The following is a 25328-nucleotide window of genomic DNA, read 5'->3' as shown; positions in this document are numbered from 1 at the left end:
CCTGAGGGAGCCGGGGGGTCCTCGGAGCCGGGCGGGGGACCCTGTTGCCTGGCCTTGCCCTGTGGGCGTGGGGCCCCTGACCTCGCTCTTCCCTGCCGTGGGGTCACCCACGTTGCCTTGTGATGGCGCGTGTCTTTTAGCCCACCACCGCCTCAGCTGCATCCGCAGGCTGCAGGGTCGCTCCCGGTGTTGGCAGCCTGCCTTAGCAAATGGCAGCCTGGTGTCTGCCTCCCGTGTTGTATGTATGTGTGCCTGTACGCGGCATCATGTCAGTAAGTTGACGGGACTCACAAAATAGATAGCGTCGCACACCGTATTTTGTGAGTCCTCACTGAAGAGCCTCACAGCACCCTTCAGAATGTCTGAGAAGCACGTGTCTGGTGCTGCCGTCAGTGTCACTACCATAAATGCTCCATCATCTCCCAGTGTGATCAACGCTGGTGCTGTAAGCAGCAGTAATTTTATTCAGCCAGTGACGGAACATAGTAAAGCCATCTACTGCACCATGTTATAGTGTAAATTTAGATAATCCACACAACAGTGCTGGCATGTAAAGGGGATGTGTTGCAAGAACATAATGACAGCGTAGCTGCTTTCAAATGCAAACATTTTCTAAATGTGATTGTATTATTGCTACATCAGATAATCGTTGCCACATTATAATTGACTTAACATTTCCTGTCCTGTGATGCCACATCACAAATGTTTGGTTTACATTTACTAGTATAATATCACCAGAGAAGCTTGCATTGCAGCATTATCACATCACAGCATGTTTGTGCTTATTCCAGTCCACTATCGCAGAACGTGAACTCATCCTATGACAGCATTAGGGTTTGGTTTCCACCTAATTGAATTGGGACTAACCACAAGTAACAAGTGGCCCCTGCTGGGTGCAAACTTCCTGTTCACATCAGGATATTCCTACTCAGGGAAAAACCCTCCAGCAGAACAAGTTAAATTAAATACCATACATTAGCAAGGTGGAAATGTGTACCATGAAGAAAAAGGAGAAAATGCATCTGTTTTTTTCAGCAACTGTTTTAGTGGTGCTGCTTTGATTTGTTTTAGCGCACAGAAGTTACGGAGGTGGAGAAGTCTCCTTGACTACTTCTTTCTCACAAGTCTTTGTAGTTTTCATCATTGTTTCTACCCACCTGTAGAAATAATCTTCCTTATGGACTCCATCACATACTGTCTGTTTTAATGAGCCCAGTGCCTGTTGTAAGGAATGATGCCAAAAGTAATGATCTTTAGCTATTTCTGTAGGAAAGCAGCTTAGCAGGCCATATGTCATATTTCCTAGTAAATGATTGTTTTGAATTGTTTTTATACTGTAGTTTCTATTCATGAGATATTGAAGAAAATAACAGCATCTGGTTAATCAAATTCTGATTTTCGGCATATGATGATATATATCAAACCTATTCTGCGACTTTCTTTAAAGTAGATATCCTCTTTAAGTTCAGTGAAGGGAATTTCTCTCTGTAGGTCAGTAAGGCATCTTATAGGTGACTGTTACACCTTAAAATTTTAAGGGTGCAAAGTTTATCACTGAGGAGCAAAGAAATGATAGTTTGAAGTTTAACGAGATCTGAGTTCAGCTACTGTTGCTGGGAAGGAGTTTGCATCACCCTTCTACCACGCATTTCTAAACACAAAAAGCAAATAGAAGAGGTAAGGCTTGAGCAAAGGTAGAATACTTTCTCCTTGAAGGGTAGTACTTGAAGGAGCACTTGAAACTGAGATCACACCGCAAATTGTGGAACCTGCTAGAAGGACGAGCTCAGTTGTGTGCTCTGCTCAGGGCACTGCGTGTCTGATACAATAGCGAAAGCATTTCCGCATTCAATCGACTGTGACCTGATTAATTTTCAGATTTTATGCTTTTTTTAAAGAAGGTAGTAAATTAGGTCTTAAGCAGAAATTTAGCTGCCTTCTTAACTATGTTAATGTGTTAATGGTTACACCATGGTTAAACACCAGAATTTAGACTAATTTCTGGCTTAAAATTATGATTTAAAAACAGGAAGAAAGTATGCTATGTGGTTATTGTACTGAAAATAGTGTTTTATTAATAGAATATTGGAACAACTAGCCTACATTCCAACCAATTGATTTTCCTTACAGTATTCATGTAACCACTTTCCTGGTCATTGGGTTTTGACCTTGTGTCAAGAAGAGTAGCGGGTATGATCTTCATTAAATGCAGCCTACCTAAGGTATAATAAGGCTATGTGTCAGTGGTTTCACTTTAAAATCTGTGATTTTTAATTAATTTTTTTAATCTAGATATCTAGTTACATGCACAAAAAGGACTCTAGTTTCTCAAACGATAGCCCCAAAACTGATATTTTGTTTGTTTGTTTGTTTTGGGGGGGTTGCCTTCAAACAGTCCTGGGTATATCTCTGAAACAACTACAGATGTTCAGAAGTAACCTGCCAAGTTAGTTCTTTGATGTTTTAGTTGTGTTTTCTCTGAAACATGAATCATGACCCCAATTAGAGATATGGAGGAACACAAATCTGTGAATCTTTGTCGCGTGAGTTTTCGTAAAATAGTTTGGAGATGGTATTTTACGTGTTTGTTTTTTAACATCTTCCAAAATATGGCCAAGATGTGCTATATGTTTGAGCACCTAACTGTGGATCCAGGAGTTTTACAGCATTTCAAACAGCTGCTTTTTGTTTATAGGTTTTCAGCCATGGAATATTAACTTGCCTGTCTTACCCTTTTATCCAATCTCTTCCTCCATTTGATTCTTGGCATACAAGCTATGATCTTACCTGCAGCAGGAGAAGTTATAGCTCATAGAAAATTAGCAAGACTTAATAACTTGAATACCTGGATTTCTTGTTCTGTCTATATTTTAAAAATCCCAGAGACATACTGAGCCATATTTCTCACCCTGTTACACAAAGCTGGTGCCATGTTTCAACCCAATTACAAGGACAGAAGAAACTGGAAACTATGGTTTGGTATTGTTTGCAGACTGATGCAAAAAAACCACAATAGTGATCTGTTTACTGTAGTCTGTCACAGCCCATGTGTGGCTGGCTCAAACCTCTTCAAAACAAAAGTTTTGTCTTAATGAGCTATTGCTTACTCATTCTTTTCAGGGTTCTTCAAATTCTTGAGATATTACAACACCTAAGCCAGAGGAATGTTAGGTTTTTCTGCTTTTGTTTGTATAAACACTTGTTACTTTAAAGAATGTATACTTAGTCCTACCACAATCTTTCCAAATTCGAGCATTAAAAATCATAAAGCAATAAATGTTGACTTTTTCATATGCCTGCTTCCTTCTGAGCTTTTTAAAATCCTTTCTTCATCCTCACAACCCTTCTCATAATTTCAAGGGCTAGAAGCTTGTTTCAGAAAAAAAGAGAAGATTCTTATACAATGCATTGATTTCAGCCCTGTGGTCTCTAAGAACAGCAATTAATATTCTGAGACTCAATAGGAACTCACAAGAGTTGGCAGTCCAATATCTGGCAACATAACAAGAACAGGAAGAAGAATCTAATGAGGAAAATGAGGCTAAAGCCAGGGAGTTAAGAAATTCTAAGTACTTCTCTGCAATATTTTTTCAGTCTTTATGGAAGGCTCAGGAGGAAAAATTTCTATCTTTATCTGGATTCAAACTTAATGGAGGTCGAAGCACTTTCAGAGCTTTTACTTCATTAAAAATATATGGAATTTAATTAGGTTTTCAGAGACTGCAAGTCGGAACTTGAAGGAGAGATGGTAAATTTTAAATATGTTAATACAATTCTAGTGAATAAAATATCTTAAATGAAAAATCTTGAAGGTTACAGCCTTTTCAAATAACATTTTTCCACTAGGGGCTTGTCTTCCTACTTTTTTTTTGCATTTTTCTAAAATTTTGTGAAAGTATTTACTAAAGTTTTATTTACCATTTTTGTTGATAAAAAAAAATCTGTATCCATTCTTGGAGTAATTTTGATTCAACACCATATTGCTTTCTTTTTTTTTACGCATTGTGTATAAACCTAGAGTTAGCTGGTGTAAGATTCTTGCCTCCCCACACAAAAAATACTAAAAAATTCTAGAAGCCATTTTGTTAGGAGAGAATTAGACCAAAGACACTCTTGAAATTGTTGGCTGCATTTCTTCAAGACTTGTTGAGGACACTAAGATCCAGGATGGAGTTTTACTGCCTTTTCTTGGGAGGGGGTGTTCAAATTTTGTATGGTCCATTGGCAACTGCATCTTTGACTAAGACTAATCTGTTTCTTACTAGCAAGGAAAGCTATAGCTTTTATAGCTCTTTTTTTTTTTCTTCTTATCTGTCTTGCATCCTTATAAGAGTGATGGCAGCTTCACTTGAACAGTGGTATGAGAAAGATAATCTTTGTCTTAGAACACTGAAAAAAAATCTGTTAGGCATTAGTTGCTGCATTTCAGGAGAGTAACAACACTCCTATGGTGGAGTAAAGCTTAATTTATTATTGGAATAAAGCTTCATTTAAGAATAGCAAAATCTGTCAAATCTGTAAGCTAAATTTCACAGAATAGCCAGAGCAAGGCAGTACATATACAGCTTTGACTTGAAATGAGGGTAAGAATCAGTGAGGGGAAAAAAGCAACAAGACGACTTTTCTTTTGGTAATGAAATGAACAGAGAAAGCTTTTCAACCAGCCTTGATTTGGTTGTTTTAAGGGGTAAGTAAGAAGCAGAATCAGTTGAACAGAAAGGGATAGCTGGAATTGTAAATGTCATTTAAATATTTGAAGAGTAATTTTTTTTTAACTAATTAACAGTCACAGACTGTGTTAATTAAATAAGTATAATATCCCCCTTTTTACAGATCGGAAAAACAGGCCTGGAGATTAAATGAGTTGGCCAGGGTTACACCCACATACTAAGTCAGACGCAAAGCCGCAATTAGAACAGGAGTACCTCGCTGGCAGCCTTCTAAAGAGTTTGGTAAGCCACTCAGCATCTCTGGTTATTTTTTTGTATGAGTTACACAAAACATTTTAGCTGTTTTCCAAATACAAGGATAACATGATGCTTAGGACTCATATTCTGAAAAGAAGCTATGAAATATTTAAAATTGATTCTATTTTCAGTTAGTGCTGATAGCTCTAATAAAAGCAGATCGCTTAACAATCCATGGTTTTATTAGAGGATGGTGTAATTTGAATCCATTCTTTTAGGATTTCCAGATTGACAGGCTATAATATGGCAGTGGTTTTTTGTTTGTAATGTGACTGTGATTTTTTTTTTCGGGCATTTCATCTTGTAAATATACTAGACCCTATTCTGAAGTTTTTACTTAATTCTTACACAGTCAAAATTCGGCACTGATTTCATACTGATTCCACTAGGCATTTGAAGTAAGGCCTGCAAGGTTAAGCACATGACATAGGTTGTACTTCCCCTCAACATTACATATTTCTACACTCCTGACAGTGTTTTAAGGTGACATGCTTTCAACGTTGTGATTAGGTGTAGACAGGTACCATCTTTTAAAGAGAAAGAGCAGTGCATCTTTTATGTTCACAGTGGGCTATGATTTCTCCATTGTTTACAGACAATTAGTCAATTAGTATATTAATATTGCTTTGATACATATTAATGTTAGAGAAACAACATTTTTGTTGCCAGAGAAAATGCATGCTATTTTAAAAACAGAGCAAAAGCAGACTATTTCTGAGGCTTATGGGTATATCAACCAGTAGGTGTGCCTGACGTGTTGTAAATGGGAAAGGTGGGAGGACTCCGTCTTGTTATTAGTACATGTAGAAAGACAGGAAGTACTTAGGGAAGGTTTCCCGCTTGTTCCGAGTTCCAGGAAAGTTATTCAGCAAACACATGAATCACAAAGCAGACTAGAAGGGAGTTTCTGTGTGGCATGAAAATAACAACTGCATTTTAAAGCCTGAAAAGTCAAACAATTTGGTGCTTTTGTTCTGCTGCAGATTTTTCATGGAAAATAGCAACCCCAGGAATATTTGACAATGAAAAGTCTTAGTGCATGAAATGTGAAGTTTATATAAGAGAGAGCATCTTACTCATCAGCTGCTCTATTTTAAGCTCAGCACGGGGACTTTCATTTTGTGATCTATTTGGACAGCAGCTGGTACATTAGAGTTTTACGTTAGCTGACATCTTTACAGTCTAAAGGATACTTAACATAATCCTGTAAAATTTATTCTCATAGTTGTGCTCAGTCACTCATATTCCATCTTGGTGTGTTGTCTCTTCCCATGTACGTTTGCTGTCCATTTCATGTTAAAAAAAAGGTCAGTGTATCAACAGCATTAAAGTTAGTCCACAGTAATGTTTGCTGTGATGTGATCAAAATATATATCTACAGCATATGCCATAAAGTGGATGTGCCATTTCAGTGACTGAAAAAGGCAACAAAAAGGAATCCATAGTAACGTATGTTGGGGATAAATTCTAGCGACTAGCGCAAGTAACAGAAAAGACAGTATGTGTTAATTAATTATATACAAAGACAAGCTACATACATGATTTAGATTCACTTGGAAATATTTACATTGCATAAGCATGAAATGGATGCCAAGTTGCAACTTAATTCCAAAATCTAGCAATTACCAAGTAGTTTGCCTATTGCCATAAAGTCCCAGGACTTCATCTATCCATTCATGCAAAGAGGAAAGTCTTTTCCATCTTTGTGGTTTATAAATCTCAGTCAGCTCTAAAAAAATGACAAAATAGTCATGACAGAAGATAAAGACACCTGCGCCTGAAGATGCTTGGGAAAAAGATTGTTGAGAAGAAAGGACAAAATGTGGGCACTGTTGAGGTATGGCAGGCATTGGACCCTTGTACACAATTAGAAGTGGAGCTACCTGTCCAGCCAGCTTGCAATGCTTTTCCCTGTCTTCCCCCATCTTTGTAGACCATCCCTGGGCCCCACTGGCCCTTGAGCCCTGATGTAGTCGCCTCACTTGCATGCTCAGGAGCTATGCACTAGAGTATGTGAAGAGTGGGAAGTGAAGCTGGGAGGTACCAGAATGTCACACTGATGAGTGCAGGTGCTAGAAGAGTAATTTGACTCTTTTCTCAGCAGCAAAACTTGGCTAGGAAAGGTAGAAAGCTACTTTTCTTTGAACATTTTATTTCACGCATGAGTGAACTGGCATCCATTGTGTTTTGTATGTTTAGCTGACCTTGGTTGTTGAAATCTTAAGCACCAATGTCATACTAAATGGATTCTGGCTGTTGCTACAATCTCTTGGGTTTTAATGGGAGGGATTTAATGAAGGAAAACAAGGGGACTTTAATCTCCACTTTTTCACCATTAATGGTAGCCAGGAGGTTCTGCATCATATGACTCACAGTGCATTCACACAGTCATTCAGCTCCACTTTCATGCTGGACTTGCATCAGCCACTTGTTTCTCCTGCAGTTGCCCAAACAACTGCAGCTCCAGGATGTCCTGGACTGACTGATCTTGAAGAGGGAACCCAGAGTCCCAGTCTGCTTTTTACTGCGTGTAGTATGTGCTTCTGAGTCTGCAAGTCACATGAAATGAAGTTTGCCGTGAGTCTTGACCGTATTGCATTGCAGTAAATCTGTACTTGAAGCAAAGCTACCACATCTGATACAGGTCCCACCCTCTCCACACCCACCTCAGTGACTTCAGAAATCTGATTATTAATTACGTGCATGTCACTGGGAGTGGCATAAATTTTAACTATTATTGTATATTGCACTTCTTTGATACCCATTTTATGTTTCTATTTCCATATGTGGCCATAAACCTGAAAATTAGGGCCTTTATGAAATTATTTCTACTAATATAAATTATTTTTCTATTCTTTACAAGCAATTATTTTTTCTTTTAACTTCTGAAAGAAACACTAGTTCTCAGACAAAAATTCTCAGTTCAAAGAGTATGAAAATGACCTGTTATACTATTCATCTTAGACATACCATAGACCTATCCACTCATTCATGAACATGTGTTTGGAGACAAGCAAAGAAGGGAATAGGAGGACTTGTCTGGATAATACTCATACTGTTCTTAAGTCAGTCCTGTTGAAGTTTCTTGAAATTGTGATAATGCAGCTTGAACATGGAGTCAGTCAGAGTGAGTGGAAGGAGCAAGACTAAAATGTTCATTGTTGCCAGATAAATAAGGGGCCAGGAGGCTGCCTCACAGTCCCAGGGCAGTGCAGGTGGTGCAGTCTAAGCAGATGGTTATGGCTTGCTCTGAGTGCTACAGATTTCTCGAGGATATGTTGATCAACAAATTTTAATAAACTAACAAAAACCTGCCTTTTTTTTAATCAAGAAATGCCAGTGGTCAGTTGCACTTCTTGTCCAGATTTTCACATAAAGCTAATGAAATTTAAGATACTTTGTGTATTCATTTACTCTGTTTATTTCCACTGCCATTTCTTTGCTTGCTTGGATGTGTGGGAAGTTGTCTATGTGTATTTAAAAGGTTTGTATCGTCTTCAGGTGTCCTATGGATCAACGCATGGACCAGAGATTGAGAAGCAATACATAAGATTACAGGCGAGTCTTAACAACTTAATGACAGACGAACTTGCAACACCCAACAAAATAAAATCCTCTTCAGTGGTTCTTCACATGCTCCTCCTGCAGGCTCTCAGTCAGAGAGCTGAACCAAGCTGAGCCTGCCTCCGTGTCAAAGTTGGTATGATATCTAGAACTCTTTTCCTTCTATGAAAACAAATTTTATGCTAAAAGTCTTCTCTGACCTTTTAGGAGAGTAATCATCCTGTTAGGTATGTGTTTTTCTACTGTTATTTTAAACTTGATCTTTTAATTAATTTAAACTCCAAGTTGGAAGTAGCAGCTTGAGGTAGCCAATTATTTTGAATTTCTTTGGGTTTGCTCCCCTAATCCTTATGTTGTGTCATACTTAATTATGTTGATGGCATAAAGTAGTGTACAGTTTTTCCTACATAATTCTTTTAATTTTGTCTTGGAAAATGCTAAGCCTGTCATAAATAAGACCTATATCATCCCTAGTATAATTTTACTTAAATATAATATAACCACTGGAAGTACAGTTTCATCAGGTCCTTTTACTCCAGATTTTAATGACTGTTCTCTCATGTATTGTTTATGGTTTAATATCAGCTGTTGGTTACATGACTACAAAATCTATGAAAAAAAACATAGAAGATATACTGCATGTATAAATGCCAAGCATGAAAGGATTAGTAAAGGTGGATAAATATATTCATTACAGCATACACTTTGCTGAAATCATGAATTGAATGTCTGCTTTTTAGAAATCTGATCTACATCTCATTAAGTCAATTGAAAGACTCCCCTAAGTGATCTCTGGATCAGGTCTTTGGTGAAAGAAGGAAATGTTCTTGTGTGTGTCTTTCAGGTTTTTATGTGTTGTGTTGGGAACTGGATGCAAAGCTGTTGTTCAAGCCAAAGACAGTGTCTGTGAGTATGCAGATCAAGTTATTAGTGAGTAATGAAATGCAATCCACAAAAAGAGCTGAAAGATTGCCAGTGCTCCTAGTTGTCATTGGACAATTAGGCTCCTTTTGTATTTTAGTAGTACATACCTATTTAGTAAACAAATATTTGCTACCCATGCTAAAAGTTATAGGGCAATCTCATGCCTAGGACACAGAAGAAGAGATCCACAGACTTGTGAAGTTACTTCAGACCAAATCCTTTCTTTTCAGAGTGAATTATTTACTTAAACATTTCTGAATCTGGGTCTCTGACCTTTTGTTTATTTGTAGTTTAATGGGGATAATATTATTTTACTTTGGGTATTGCTTCAGAGCATCCTTTTTAATATTTTTTAAGTCTCTCAAGATTCTCCACTGAAATATAAGATAAAAATGCAAATCATTGTCATGCTCTTTTTGCTGGTGTTCTGTTGTGGTACACCTAATTCTTTTTTTATGTTGTCTTTTTGTTTGTGATATTAGGTACTAGCTTGAGGTTCAGAGGATAAAAGGCTAAAATGCCACAAATAATAATTTAAGATAATCAGTAATTATATTAATTAGTCAATATAAAGGTTTTGCCACTAATGTAAAAAACAGACTTCTATTACTTGGCTTCTGTTCAAACATTTCTACCTATTGCATTTGGTATTTCTCACAAATATTGAATTAGTGATTTCCCAAATACGACTCAAAAAAAAAATTCATCACACACAAAATGGAAGTATGAAGGGTAGCCAAGATTCTCTTGGAACACTAGAAATGCATTCTGCTGTAAGTTACATCTCATGTAACCCTATGGAATCCATTTGGGTGTTGTAATAAACCGTATTTTCATGTAATATTTCTAATACATTGCTGGTATTGCAGTAATTAGCATAGTGCTGTAGTAACTCTCATTAGGAGTGGGTTGTAGTATGCCAGATACTGTACCAGCAAAATAGAGAGGTAATATTTCTGAAAGTGTTTAAGCAGCATAGGAACCCATTCCAATTTAAAAAAAAAAAATAGGCACTTGGAAACTGCTATTTTATTGAAAGCCCATAATACGTAGTATTTTATCTGTATAATTCATTTCAAGCATGGACAATGGGATTTCTTCAAATTTTATCCTGATTAAAATGTTACAGCTTAAGTATAGGATTTGGAGATTTCCATAGACATTATAATGAAATTGAAAATAATTGATGTAATTAATGTACCCTTAACTGAGCATATCTGCAAAGAAATGCAAGGTAGCTCTGAAACTGAAGATTCAAATAAGATGATAAAGAAATTGCAAGAAAATGTTCTCCAGACAATATCTTAATTTTTCATGGCATTAACCTGATCCTAAATTTAAAATTTTATGAAGACTTGAAAAACAATTGTGTTAAATGGGGAAAACAGATGGTAGTATGGTGAAACAGCAGATCATGCATGTGAGAAACAGTGAATGTGTATTTCATTCAGCTAACATAGGCCCAGAAGATCTCATTATTTTTGGCATACAATTAGTCCTAATCATGTGTTGAGTTATAACTTGGTGTCTGGGATTCCCAGCATCTTGTCTAAGGCGTTTTATTAACTTTTTTTGCAAGTACAACTACAAGTGGAATTGTATTTAAATAATACCTCAACTATTTACAACCCTGGTCAGCACAGTCGTGCTGACAGAAATCTGCAATATATTTATGACCTAAAGGTCTGTGCTTTGCTTCCATAGAAGACAAATAGACAAATGGACAAGACAAGAAAATGATGTTTATCATAAAAGTCTGCAGAACTAATCTATCATTCTTTTCTTGTCCCTGGGAAAGTAAAGCTGACATATCTCACATGCTATGTAGAATCCTATGAACCTACAGAAAAGAAAGGGCAAACCAGGTTTTCCTTAAGGATGATAAGCCTTGTGGATCTATATGCCTTCATTGCACGATTTTAAAGCTTATATACAAGTCTGTGCTGAGCTCATTTTAGGAAGGGTGGTATTGTCATTTGGATCATCCGGGCATATAAATTACTGTGCCTCAGAAATACTGCTGGCTTGGAGGTGAGCTTGGCCCTCCTGAAGCCAGAAGGGGAACTGGAACAGAGTTCTGATTCTGTAGTTATCACTGGGCTAAAGAAAAGAAGAAAGGCGAAGAGGGAGGTCTGATCAGTTTGTCTAATGATGCTAATGCTGTAAGAGTGAGAGAGTATCAGTTTGATCATGCTGACACATTTTGGTTCTTTTGAGTCATTGCACACCTGTGTAATGTGAGTAATGTGCACATATGTTGTATTTTTTTGCTGTGTATATTCATAATTTTATTTTCCAAGTAGATGTAATTTGTTGAAACGTATTATTGAAAAGATTTTTCTTCTGCCGTTGGTCATAGCTTGCTTATTACAGCAAGGAATATATGTTTTCTTTTTTTTCAAAGGTGTCTCTTTTTGAGGATGACTATGTTTAAGGATTGTAATTGTGACTGGTTAAACTATGTTTTGTGGGTTTGGCCTGTCACAGAGAAGGCAGTTAAATATGCACATGCCTTATTATTATAAGGCAGATAGTTTGGTCAGAAATCATCAGCTGAGTGATTGCTTGTTTTGAGTGTTTCTGCGTCTGTTAAATTTGGGGCCTTCTCCAGAAGATGAGAAAACATTCTTGATGATGCTTGGTACAGGCTAACTCAGATGTCACTGGCCATTGGTTGCATTATCTCCATAACTACAATCTTAGTCTAAGAAAACCCTTCTTCTTCAACGGGGCCTTTTTTAGTCTTTTCATGCGTATTGTTACTGTTCCTATTCAGATAGTAACCATTTTTACCTCATTTTACCTCTGCTTTTAAACTAGTTCAGATGCACTCAGTGCTTTAAAAACAAACCTTTAAAGGCATTTCCCTTTATCTTTAGTGAGAAGCCATAGTAAATGCTGTATGCTTTTAAGCATTCAAAAGGCTTTGTGGGCTTTGCTTTCTATGTTGTTAATGCAGTTGGTGCAGATTCAGCTAGCTTTCATGTGTAGCAAATTCATCATATATCTATTTTCTGTCTCTCAGCACCTCTGTTAGTTTGATGTTGGGCTCTGACTAGCTCTTTATATTTCCATGGTTACAAGTAGTCGCAAGGGTTCTGTTAACCCCCAAAGGCAGAGTGATTATGTCTGTTTTTGCTATAAGAAGCATAAAATTAACAAATTAGACTATATATATATGGAAAGATTTTTTTTAACATTACAGTAAAAACTTTTAAAGTTAATTTTCATTGACCCAAAAAGTGTTCGAGTCTTTTGCCACCATTGTGACTATGTCACATTTTTTGTAAAGATGAGTTTCTATTCAAAAACCTGGAGAATCTTTTTGTCTTTCCCTCTTAATTTTGATTGAAATTTGCAATAGATTTTGAAGGCAGTGGATTTAGAGCAAACAATGCAGGTTCAGACCTATCCTATAATTAAATAATCACCGACAAGCATTAATTATTAGTATGTGTACTATTGTTTGTTTTTAAAGATAGAAAAAATGGAGGTAAGAAGCTCACTAACTTGCTGAAGAACACAGATGGAGGCACATCCAAATCAGACTAAGAACTTCAGATTTCAAAATGCTGTATTTCTTTCCAACAAAAAAACTGACAGGAAGCCCTTTCTGACTTTCAGATCTCATCTCTGGTCAAAGCCTAGATTCTTCCCAATAAATTAAGTGCAGAGAGCTGCACCTTCTATGAGTGGGTAAGAGATGTTATAGACCCTTAATAGGAGAAGGCAGCTGGAAGGAGCAGTGTTTTTCTGAGGGGCTTTCTTTAGATAAGATTAAAGCAGTAGCAGGTTGGAGGATTTTTATAAAGAATAGACTTACGTAGCTGTGATTTGTTATAGTCTCTTGCGATGAAGAGCTCTGAACCAAGGAGAGGTTTCTGGATCTTCCCTGGACAGAAGAGGTAGTGAGTTGCTGAGGGCAGAGAGGTGAGAGGGAGTGATAAAAGAAAGCCGGAGAAAAGTCTCTAATAGGAAGAGAAAATCTTGTGTACTAAAAAGGTTTTGTACAATGATAGAAGCATTGACTGGAATTGCAGAAAGTGACCCTGCTAGATAGTGGAACAAAGGTCTGCCGGGAACAGAGAATGAGACTCTCTGTCATCACCTATATAGAGTTATTGCATCAATGCATACAGCAAAAGCAGAATACTAGAATCTTCCTAATTGAAGAGAAGAAAACTCCTCCTTTTCCTTTCTTTTTGGTGGTTTTCTTTTTAGCTGGAGATACTAAAATTGCTGAATTGCCAAATCAGTAGAGGCAGTAAGCTGCTTCTATGGTAAAATAACTAGTAACACTGTAAAATAACTCGTTTAAATCGTACAGCCATAGGAGAAAGTAGTATATTAATGGGGGAAATGGACCAGAAAGCTCATATCATATGCTACCTATTCATTTAAAAGATAGACAATAGTAATGACACAACATTCTTTATCCTCAAAGTGTATTGTGAATGTTAATGAATGTTCAGAATCCCAGTGGAGTGCATGGGCACACTGGTTATGTTCAGATATAATGTATGAGAGATGATAAATGTATTATTGTACAAAGTATCTAAACACTTCTGAGCAGAAACATAGTCCAAGTACACATATGAACAATTACTGAAAAATGGAACAATAAAACTCTAGTGTGATAATTGTGCTGGCTATTCCCCATTGGTCAAGAGTGTAACTGTTATATACTTACAGATGTTAGATTGTCAGATAACGTGTGCATGTCTTTGATGTTTTAGGTGGCAATGATGATTTCTTACATGTGTGGAACAACAATAATTGTGTATAGCAAATGTCAAGACCATGCTTCCAATCTGACAGTCAGTTCTGGTGTGAGCTCAAGGAACGGGATTTGTGGATCTGAACCTGACTGACTAGGTTGTGGCAGGATGCCACAAGTGCCACCAAGCGAAAGAGAGATGACCTGGAAAGGGAGCATAATAGCGGCAAAGAACCGAGTTTGCTGATGTGACTTTTTAACAGCCTGTTTCAGATCCACCTGTGATTTTAACAGCTAGTTCTGCTGAACTGGATGCCAAGAAATGGTATCTCTTGGATCTCTGGATTTTCTTTCTGCCAGGTTCAAAGTTATTACAGCTGTGGATGCATTAGCTTGCTCCCAAGAAATGTTTAGGTGTTTTTTAACTAAGGGTTACATTTCTTAAAGTTGGTGGCTACTACTCCCTTCATCATAGAGTTTTCTCCTAGTAGTGCACTTACAGAGAGATGAAAATGTCCCCCCACTTTTCTGTGACTGTATTTTTATTGAAATCTGAGCAATCTGATTTAAACTTCTTGTGAGTACATCTCTAAGAAAGAGCAGTGCAGGATACTCAGAATGTTCCAGTCAGTAATTGCCTAGGTAAAACAGCTAGAAAAGGACAGTAGTTGGTAGGTGTGTAATTAGTTAGTGTGGAATCATTCTGGAATCCTGTAAGTCGGCACGATAAACTCAAATTATAACAGAGTATGGTCAAAGCAATTCTTCTGTCTCCAGAGTGGGAAAATTATATCTCTTTGGAATTTAAATGGAACTTTGAAATGAATTAATTCTAAACTTACTATGCAGGAAATCAGAATATGCTAATGTTTGATTAAAATATTCTAATATTTTCTAATATTTCATTACGTCAGTGTGAAGTGCCTCTAAACTTATTAGTATTGTTCAGTCCTACAGCTGACTGCAGTAGAACTTGTGAGTAGCTTGTGAATCTATATGTATAAACATAGGTTTTCCCTCTTAGAGCGGTAGCTTTGATATTTGCCTAGAAAAAGATACTGGCCTCTACATATGGCAAAAAGCATTTTCTAAAAACAATTCTTCAGGAAATGAAAGAGGCAATACCTCTCCTTATTTCCATCATAGCCTATGCTAGCGAAATTCCTGACAAAGATAAGATGAAGACTGTTTACTTTAAAAGCAAAGACAGATACCATTCTTCGGGATGGGAGGTTAGAGCTGATCCTTTTGTGAGTGCTTCAGATGATAGTGAGACTTGGAGTTTCTGACTCTGCTCACAGTTTGGGGTAAGTAAGTCCCTCTTCAGCATAATTCCTGACCATATGGTAAACATGACTGAAGAGCTGTTTAGTTGTTTATAAGCCTTTTACTAGAATATTTACATTTCAAATTGGAAGAATTTTGTTCTGCCCACAAGAACATTTGTTTGTTCTAACCTGCTCTGGTACATGCTCTCACTTGTCCAGCTATTCTCAGTATTTGGAAAGCAAACTTTTTGGGATTTAGATGTTTATTTTATCATGAAATCTTATTAAGGTTCTAAAGTCAGCTGCAACCCTCTGATTGCCATGAGAGGCCAAGACCCAAAGATGATCGCTTTTTAGGGTTGTTTTCAGAGGAGCAGGAACAGAAAATAAGGAAATCTTTTTTGTTATAGAAAAATTTTAAAAGTAAGGGATTTCTTGTTATTCTGCAATATTTTTACAAGTTTCCATTATCATTTTTCAGTCTGCACAAATATCTTAAAAATGCTTAAAGCAGATGACTTTCCATGTTGCTCGTATACCTTCGCAGTGCTTATCCTAGAGTTTCACTGTGGCTTTCTTGTTTGCTGGAGCAGTTTTTGTGCTTGCTAGGACCCAATTGTGCAAAGCAATCTGCAATACTTCCTTGTTCAGGCAGTCTAGTTCTGGTGGTAAAGGTGAAAAGACTATAATGGAAGCCAGGAGGGAGGGTTTTAAGAAATTTTATTAATGTTTCTGACTCATGAGGGACATTTTTATATTCATATATTTGCATTTTTTGGAGGGTAACAAGCCTAGAGTTTATGAATTATACAAGAATCATCTTAAAGGAAGAAACATGGGAAGGCAGTATCATAGTGCTGGGATAAAAGAAAATATCAGATGAAGTAAAACTTCAGATTTTTAATTTACCTAAGCAGGAGATACTACTCAGATATCTAAGCATGGGGTTGTCTCTCAAAACCCTCTCTCATTAGCTAAGTGTTTATTGAGGTTACACAGAGAAACTTAGATCAGATTAAATGAAAAAAAAATTTAGCAAATATAAAATAAAGCATTATTGAAGATCTTTCTGCAAATAAAGCAATAGCAAAAACAGAACTGGAGTTTACTTCTGTTACATAAATATATGTGTTTCTCTTGTGTTTAGAAAGATCCCTTTCTATCCATAAACATGTAATGAGTGATAGCTCAGAATCCAGGGAAGTGATTGTAGGACAGTTCAGTGCCCTTTAACCTCCAGCAGATTAGCCTATGGTCAGCCTGATTATTTTGTTAATGCTGTGCTCAGTTACTTGTTCTATGTAACTTGTTCTATGTCTCTTGCATATGTTGAATAGACCAGGAGGGGGCAGAACTGCCTAAGTGTAGCCACTTGCATGTGATTTACAGGCATCTATATTCTGCTGTTAAATGAAAATAAGTGGAAAACTGATCTATGAAAAAGATTTGGTGATAATTGTAGCTTAATGTTCGCCTAAAATCAATTACTCAGATATTCAGAAACTAGTTATATGTGTTTTCCACATAGGTCTTTCATTGCTGCTATGCTATCAACAAACATTTCAGAAGGAAATGCTTTCTGGGTTTTAATAGCACTGCGAGGGGAACTCAAGCATTTAACTGGATTATTCAATATACACTTGAAACAGAGTTGTCATTTTCACTATTGAAGGTTACGGTGCATCTAGTTTATTTTTGCTTTTTTTGTTTTGCTTCTAACTGTAGTCTGGATTCTCTTATGGTTTCTAAAGCAATTAGTTTGATAGTTATTTGCCTTTTCAGGTTTAGAATAAAAGATTTTAAATCAAAGTGTCTATTTTTAATATATAATAAAAGATTAGCCACATTAGCTATAAAACACACTAAAATCAAGTTTCTCTCTTGAAAACTTGAATGGAATGCAACAGTTATTTTTATTTTCTGTAGAGAACCTGGTTTAAAGGCCATTCACTCAGAGTGATTTAAATCAACCAATGTACTTTGGGTAAACTGGGCTGTTGATAACAGTGTTTTTTTCAGAACAAAGGCTGAGCTTCTTCCCAAGCAGTTTGTAGCTTGAGTAAAGAGAAGGGATGACAGTCACAGAGCAGGTCTTGGGGCAGAGGGCGATGAGTGGGTGAAGGACAACTGGGGAGACAGTGAGATTCACTGTTTGCTTTGATACAGTTTTTTCTTTATTATTGTAGGCTCTTTCTAGCAATAGCGTCTACTGCTTTTCTTCCTGAAAATTAGATTGAAACATATAATCAAAGAATGCTAATATTTATACTCCAATAAAAATTATTCATGCTAATGGTAAGTAGCTTCAGCTGTAGTAAACCTTATTTTACAAGAAAGCTGAAAGTATTGGTTTTGAGCCTTTTCGTGACTTTATTTTTAAAAAATGGCAGGAATGTGCTTAAGCAAGTTCTTGAGATCTACAGAATAACATAGTTGGCTTAATATATTAACAAAATGAAATGGCTAAAATGGTGTCATCATCTTTGTAGTCTGGAGGTAGAGTAGGCAGGAGGATTCTGGAGATATTTAAATCACTCACTGTAAAAGCAAAACAATTTTTTGGAGGCAAATAATACCAATATTATGCTATGTTGTGCAAGTTCTATTTCAGGGATTATAAATAGACAATATTGATCTCTGTCTAAACTAAGAGAGAATGATTTGGTTTTTGTTTGAAATTGTGGATCAGGAATGCAATCTTTGATATGAAACACACTTTGCAGATCATATGGGGGCTGTGTAAACCTAACAGCTGTCTTTTCAGCAAGCTGGAAGATAGTTTGGTCTACCAGAATCTCTGTTCCAAAAGTGTTGTCAGATCAGATCCTTGTGTCTGGGCTTATTGGACCAATATTATGTCATCTGTATGAGCAATTTTGACTGCATTGCTGTTTTACTAGGTACTGTCCACTAATTTGGGATGATATGACTGCCATAATTCCTTAAAGTTACTTTTTTTCATGAGCAACAAAAATATTGCTAGCGTTGTGACTTATATCATTCTAATAGCAAATGACTTTTTATGGGTTGTGTGACCTCTGTTCTTGAAATTCATATGATAAACTCATAGAGTTGTATAGTATTTTGATACCAACCCCATTACAGTACATCTGTATCTGTGAGATACAAAACCAGCACCTATCTGATGTGGAACAATTAGGATCCTTAATATATTGCAGGCACAGAATGCACATTTTCCTGTACAACCATGCATCAGGATCTAGCTGGTCAGTGTTATTATGTGGGAGGACAAATCTTTAAAATCTGAACTGAGTATAAACTGATGCAGTTTGTGTTCCTGCATTTGCAAGCCAAATGTTTTGAAAGGGCATCCTCCTTTGGTTCTCAGCATGTGAACTTGGCAACCCAAACCTGACTATTGCTATGCCCACATTCATTTTCACTTCAAATCACTTTAGCAAAAGCATCCAGCTGAAGTTTAAAAATGCTTCTAATATTAACTCTGTTCTTTGGCAAATTCACCTGTCAAAACTTCCAACTTCCTGTTTAACATTTTCAACAGGGAGTTGTATTCTGAAGGCCAAAATAGCACTGTACTAAAATCTCTATGTAGGGATCCAAATAAATATAGCATCTTGAGCTAATTTTTAGTTGTTTGAAATTCAAATAAACACAAGCTTTACTCGTCAGTGTAAACTTGCTGGATGATTCAGATGAACAGATGAAGCTGAGGCTGTAATTCTCTGAAAACATTATTTTGAAAATTGAATCTGATAAATTTTTTTAAATTTTTAAAATTTTTTTCTTCTACAGACCTAGGACAGTATTTGCTATTTTTTTGTGTATTCATTGCAAGGATCTTAACAGGTTTAGATACAAAGTGCATTATTAAACTTTTTGAAGTAAAAAAATTGCTAAAATTAATATTATCAAACCCCAAAAGTGAATGCTTGTATTTCAGTTGCATTCACTGGATGCTTTTAATACTAGAGTAATATGGTTCCTGGTTTTGTGATGTGTGTTTGCATGAAAGAAAGTAAAATATACATTAACTGGCAATTATGAAGGCTTGCATTTTCCCCCTCAATTAAAATCATGGCTTATTTTGCAAGTCATCTATAAGGTGAAACAGTAGATATATTTACAAAAATGGTGGTTTCATATCAGGTATTTTATATAGAAAAATTATTGAGTAATGATTTCTGCGCAGATTTATCTGCTTTCAGAATCTCTAAGTTCTTGCATATAAGGTGCCACAAACTTCTTAAAGTGACTATATAGTTATTACGTGATCTTATCTCATGATAGATGTGGTCAGTATTATCAGAATGATAGTAAGAAGGTGAGCAGAGTTGAGCAAAACTTTAGTAAACCTGGAGGAATTGGTGGCTTCCTAGGAGCTTTGGCTTCTTCAGAGAAACAAGATTATTTCTGCTCTTACAGGACCTCATGTAGCCTCAGAATGATGAGAGTACTTTTTCCATAACTAGCTTTCTTACCTTGTTTCTGAGCCTCAAAAATTCGGTGACAGTGACAAGTTCTCATTATTCCAGACTAGATGGTCGTGATTCGTATCCTGCTTCAGCAGAAGTAAGTTTTCTTTCCTTAGTGAGAAAATCACAAGATACTAATTTCTCTTTGCTTTTTAGTTTGCCTCCTCCAGTCTGACTATAATTTTAGTAGCATAATAAGTAAGTAAAGATATCCCTATGTAAATCTTTTTTTGGTTCATGACTTCTAATTCAAAATGTTCTTCTAATATACATTGTTAATGACTGAATAATGTTTGAAGCCATGAATAATTATGGTTGATTTATTCAACTTACTTTCACCTGTAATCTGGCATATTTTATATTACCTGTTTGGAATTTTAAAACCTATGAACTGCCTGAAGCATTTCCTCTCATGTTCTCCTTCTCTGTCAGATAAATTGCCGTATAAACTAATGAACTTTAGAGAAATCAGCTTGCTGAGACCTTGTTTCCCTTCACAATTCCCAAGATTTGTACTACAAGGAATTATACAATTCATTGGTCTCCCCATCAGGGTAAAACCTTAATTACTAGCCATTATCAATGCCCTAGCCAATTTTCAATCACTTCTTCAAATTAACTTAACCTGGAAATGCTTCTTGAATGAATAGACATTGCAGGGTCTATTCTCAAATACAGTGATTTTGTTGTATACCGCATCAAACCTAATACAAGTTATACTTCGAGTGGATTTTTCTTCTTGAATTTCCATCAGTGACTTCTCAAGAGTTGATTTAAAGATGTGAACAATAGACACTAGCTGGGTTAGTCCTTTGTCATATGAAAATGTTGATTATTTTCTTCTTTTGGAAGATGAGTGTTTCTATAATAGGACTCTATTCTTGTATCTTGAAAACAAATAGAAGAGATGTCCTACTAGAGAGATGGAAGAGGTCGGTATGATTGCATCTCCCTGTTTTAGAACTTCTGGCCTGTTTAAGAAAGATCAGAATTCTACCTGCATATTTCTGCTATTTCTAAAAGCAATAGTTTGTTCCCTTGGGGTTATAGAACATATTTGGTTTATTCTGTATTTAAATAAAGAATGTGTGTCTACTGTATCTAGAAAAGTTTCCTCTAAGAGCTTTTTTTTGGGGGCTGGCTAGCTTTTACTTGAGTTGAATTCCTGAAGCTGTGGAATCTATGTGACTTTGTACTTGGCTTCTTGAAGTCTTAGGTTTTTCACATGAAGTGGGAAATGATTTTCATCTTAATTTTGTGGACACTACTTAGCCTTGCCTTTTAAAAGGCAAGATGCCCTGTTCAGCTTCCGCCTCATTAAGAGTTGCAAGGCTAACAGTTTTCTGACTTTAAATGAACTAGAAAACCCCTAGGTACTTCAGAATATCACCTTCTGCCATCCTTTGTTCATGACTATCTGTAATTCTGCATACTGAAGTATCCTCTCACACAATTTCTCTCCATTTGAGATCAGATGTTCTGCTTCCCAAGTTGGCATTGTTTTCAGCTTGAGATAGTATTCACATTGAGTGAGAAGTTGCTTAGAGGTTTGCTCTTTTAGGGCAGTGCTGGTTTCGTGTATGTTCAGGAACAAATATAAAGCTTTTGTAGGAAAATGTGATGTTTGTTATGAAACACAAGCAAAGGATCGTGCCCAACTGGCAATGCTTTACCAGCTGAAAAAAAGCAAAAACGTTCTTGGAGTTTCCAGGTTAATTTGCATTAAGAAGATGAAGTCCATGATCGAGAATTCTGTGGTCTGCAGAGGTATAGGAAGGTAGCTCACTCTGTTTCCTTCCTTATGTAGCCTTTGCTTCAGCTTTCTCCATTCTTGCCGACTCCCCCTCTTTCATTGTTTGCATATGCAGTGTCCTCTGTTTTGTAGTATTTCTTCATTTCTGGGCAAGTCCATCAGTTTCCGCTGTGCTAGAGCTTATGGGTAGGATGAGATGTCAACCTAAAATGGACCAATTCTGTAAGATGCACTTTCTATTCTTTGTTGGAAAACAAGGTGAAACTTACATTGGTCTATCCTACTTTGACATTCTTTCTTCTGCTGTTGCTTCAGCGTGTTGGGGATAACTGCATGAAGCCAGACAACAAAATGAATAATGACAAAATGAACCTTGCACAAGATAAATGAAAGCTTATAGAAAGAATGTTGCCTTATATGAGATATTCCTGCTTTAGGGAAAAGGATTGGCAGCTTGACTAACCCTGTTGTTTATTCACTGAAGAAGTAACTTATGACTTTGCAATCTGGTTAATGTGCTCGATTTAGAACAGTATCTAAATACTTGTAAAAGAAATGTTGATTTCAATTTTTAAAAATCATGAACTGTTGTTCTTTTTGTAAGCAACAGACAGATGCTAAATCTTTTTGTTTTTAATCTAGTTGTTTCTGTGAATAATATTTATGCTAGCTGTTTACTAGCAGTATGTCTTATTTTGGCCTCTGTCCACCTGAATACTTGCTAGTTACTTTTGTTTTCAAACACTGTGTAGCAATGCTGAAATCTATCTGTAATTGGCACTATAGCATTGTATATTAATTTCTGCAGTGCTGAATAATTTTTTTCCCTCTTCACTTTCTTTTGGTCTTCTTATTTTTGTACTGTTACATTACAGTGATTGACTTTTTCTGTTTCCTTTCTTTTTGATGCAGACTACCCCTTGGCTTGTGTGTGTGTATGTATACACTGCCTTTACTGGGAAAAAATGATAGTACTTAGAATCCTGTCCAGCTTCACTGTCTTGATGGTAGAGTTTGTTTTCAGATTGATAAACTGAAATAAAATGTGATCTTTATGTTTTACACAGAGACAGGAGGTTAGAATTTAATTTCACATCTAAGTTGTCTGAAATAGTACTGTAGAATTATGTGAAATTGTATAGAAATTCTCTATCCTTCAAATCTAACTTACCTCATTAATGGTGGAGATTTTTGCTCCTGTCACTCAATTTCTTCTGAAAATCCTACCTAGCAGTATTTGAAGAATTAATAGTTTCATATAACTGCCTTCAAGTTGTTCTTCTCTGTATTTTAAGATAAGTTCATTGAGGCAATTTTTAATCTTTGAAAGTACAGGCATTCAAACGAAGAGTAAAATGATAGAATCAGGTTGTGTTATTATATGATTGGGGATTGCCAAACCTTTCAAATAGTTATATAATATTTTTTTAGTTATTTAGATTATTCCCTGTGAATCATACAGTTCGAATTTACTGTAATATTTAAGCATTCTGTCAAAGGCTATGAAGAAAAGAAAAATTGGAACTCAGTTATATAGTATATACACTATATAATATAGAAACCATTTATCCTATAAATAGGAAATAGTTTCTCTGAATTTAATGTTTTTGTAAAGATAAATAATTCCATTCATGTTTTATGATTAAATTTTTATCTGGGTAGTCTAACATTTTTATTCCAAGTGACATCTACTTTTAAAAAAGCCAAATATAATCATTGTTGTTAGTATGGCTTGTGTGTCATATGGATGCTGGATTCCAAACTGCTGAAGATATTTCCTTGTCTCCAGTTTTACTCATTCAAATATGGTTTGAAAATTAATAACCTTGCTTTTGCTTTTTGATAATTTTTCTTTTAAAAAGTTGATGAATTAAGTATTATTTACATTGCAATTTTTATGTTTGATCTTGAAAGATTGTAGTCTGTGATAATCAGAATAATGTGAATTTTTTTAACTCTTTGGGAACAGTCAAGTCTTTCTAGTCTGATGACTGGAGAGAAATCTTTGATTTTAATAGTTTCTGAATGTAAACATTTTATATGAAACTTTGTTATGCTGAAGGGTCTATGTTTGCACGTACAATTTTTTAATGTTTGATTTTATCTCAAGGAATGTGAATAGCAGCTTCTTCATTGGGTTTGTGAAATCAGGAGTTTCGCAGTTGGCCTTTACATCTGACCTTACTGTCAGATGCAGTCCTTTTAAAGGCAGCAAATTTGCTAAGTCTAAAACTTAGTAATGTCATTACTATGAAATATAGTGCTTTAGTGTCAGGAAAAGAGAATTAGTCAGATCTTGAATATTGGCACACATATTCCTGATTAGTAATATTTACTGCAAAATACTTATTTGAAATTATTTTAAAACATTTCACTAGAAAGGTATTATTCCAGATTATTTTTTTACAGAAAGTTAAAAATATGAGTCATAATAAAATCATTTAGGTTTTGTCATAATAATTATTTATATATCTTATGCTTGAATTCTGTTCATATCTTATTTTCTTCCTCGGTTTACTACCTTCGGTATTTCCATTTTTTTTTTCCCTTTTCGTTTGAACGCATTTATCAGCTACTAATATGGTTACTAAATTTTACTGTATCACATAGGTATAGCTAGCATCACAATTAGATGTCCTATTTAGCAGGAAGAACGCCTGTGCAATATCTTCAGTTTTACAGTAGTTTACACGTGATTATTAACTACACGATTCTAAAGACAAATGCAGGCTCTGCCGCTAGTCTGGAGTTTCTGGTGTGGTCTTATTTCACAAGAACTGGTAGTTCTTTAGGTGACTTCTTTAGGAAGTTTGTCTCAGCAGTCACAAAAATGAGAGCAGCGCAGATCTGCCGTTCTGCCCCTGTGGATGGTATAGGGCCCACGGCAGCATCAGCTGCCCATGTGCCCTGCACATGCGCTGCCCAAAACTTTGATCACTAATGTCCTTGAAATTTTTGCAATATGTTTTTCCACATTCTCAGGTTATACGTGCGCACAAGCCTGAAATTAAAAAGCACTGCTTGACTTGTGCTTCAGTTCCAAACATACTTGTTGCAATCAAGGGGCCCTTTTTCCTTTTCCTGTTTTTGAAAGCTAAGAAAAGTCACTAGGGCTTTCCAGGTACCAGGCATGGCTCAGTGCCACCACATCATTATGCAAATTTAGGGCTTAGAGCAATCTTGATAAATGGTATGTTATGTACATGTAAATAGTTAACAGTTTTATTTCCTCTTTTTGTTTTTTAGAAGTAACTCCCCTGTGAGCATCCCAGAAATGGCAGGTATCGAGTGGGTTCCTGATACCGTCAAGCAACACTTTCTCTTCAGTCAATTATATCCTTAATTTAATGGCTTCTGACAATAAACTATTTTGGAACCTTTCTCCCAATGGGTAGAAATACATGCTGTTTTTAAAAGTGTTAGGCTATCAGCTGTGCCAAGAAATTCTCTGGCAAATGACTAATTATGTCCACAGATAGAGTCTGACAAAAAATTTGCTTCAAGCCACAAGTCAGAGGCTTAACCATTGTTTGTGTCAAGTTACTTTACAGCTTGTGATTTCGGTTAGTTGGGTGGGAATGTGGCTGTGAAGCAGTGTTCTTTGTTTGAGACACAGGCCCCTGATTTAGCCAGCTTATAGAGCCATACGTAAAATGGCCTCTTTGCTTTCACTTAACAGGA

The 25328-nt window shown here is 36.1% G+C and overlaps 1 long non-coding RNA gene across 1 annotated transcript; it reads left to right on the top strand.

Moving 5' to 3' along the window:
- Positions 1 to 8626: 8626 nt before the first annotated feature.
- Positions 8627 to 24997, top strand: LOC142087973 (uncharacterized). The gene is made up of 3 exons (XR_012675681.1): positions 8627 to 8667; positions 9376 to 9437; positions 24894 to 24997. It is a non-coding gene; the product is annotated as an uncharacterized LOC142087973 (long non-coding RNA).
- Positions 24998 to 25328: the final 331 nt, after the last annotated feature.

The sequence above is a fragment of the Calonectris borealis genome, chromosome 14 (assembly GCF_964195595.1).
Source record: "Calonectris borealis chromosome 14, bCalBor7.hap1.2, whole genome shotgun sequence".
Lineage (NCBI taxonomy): Eukaryota > Metazoa > Chordata > Aves > Procellariiformes > Procellariidae > Calonectris > Calonectris borealis.
The sequence above is the reverse complement of the archived record's forward strand: the minus strand, read 5'-3'. Positions and strand labels throughout refer to the sequence as shown.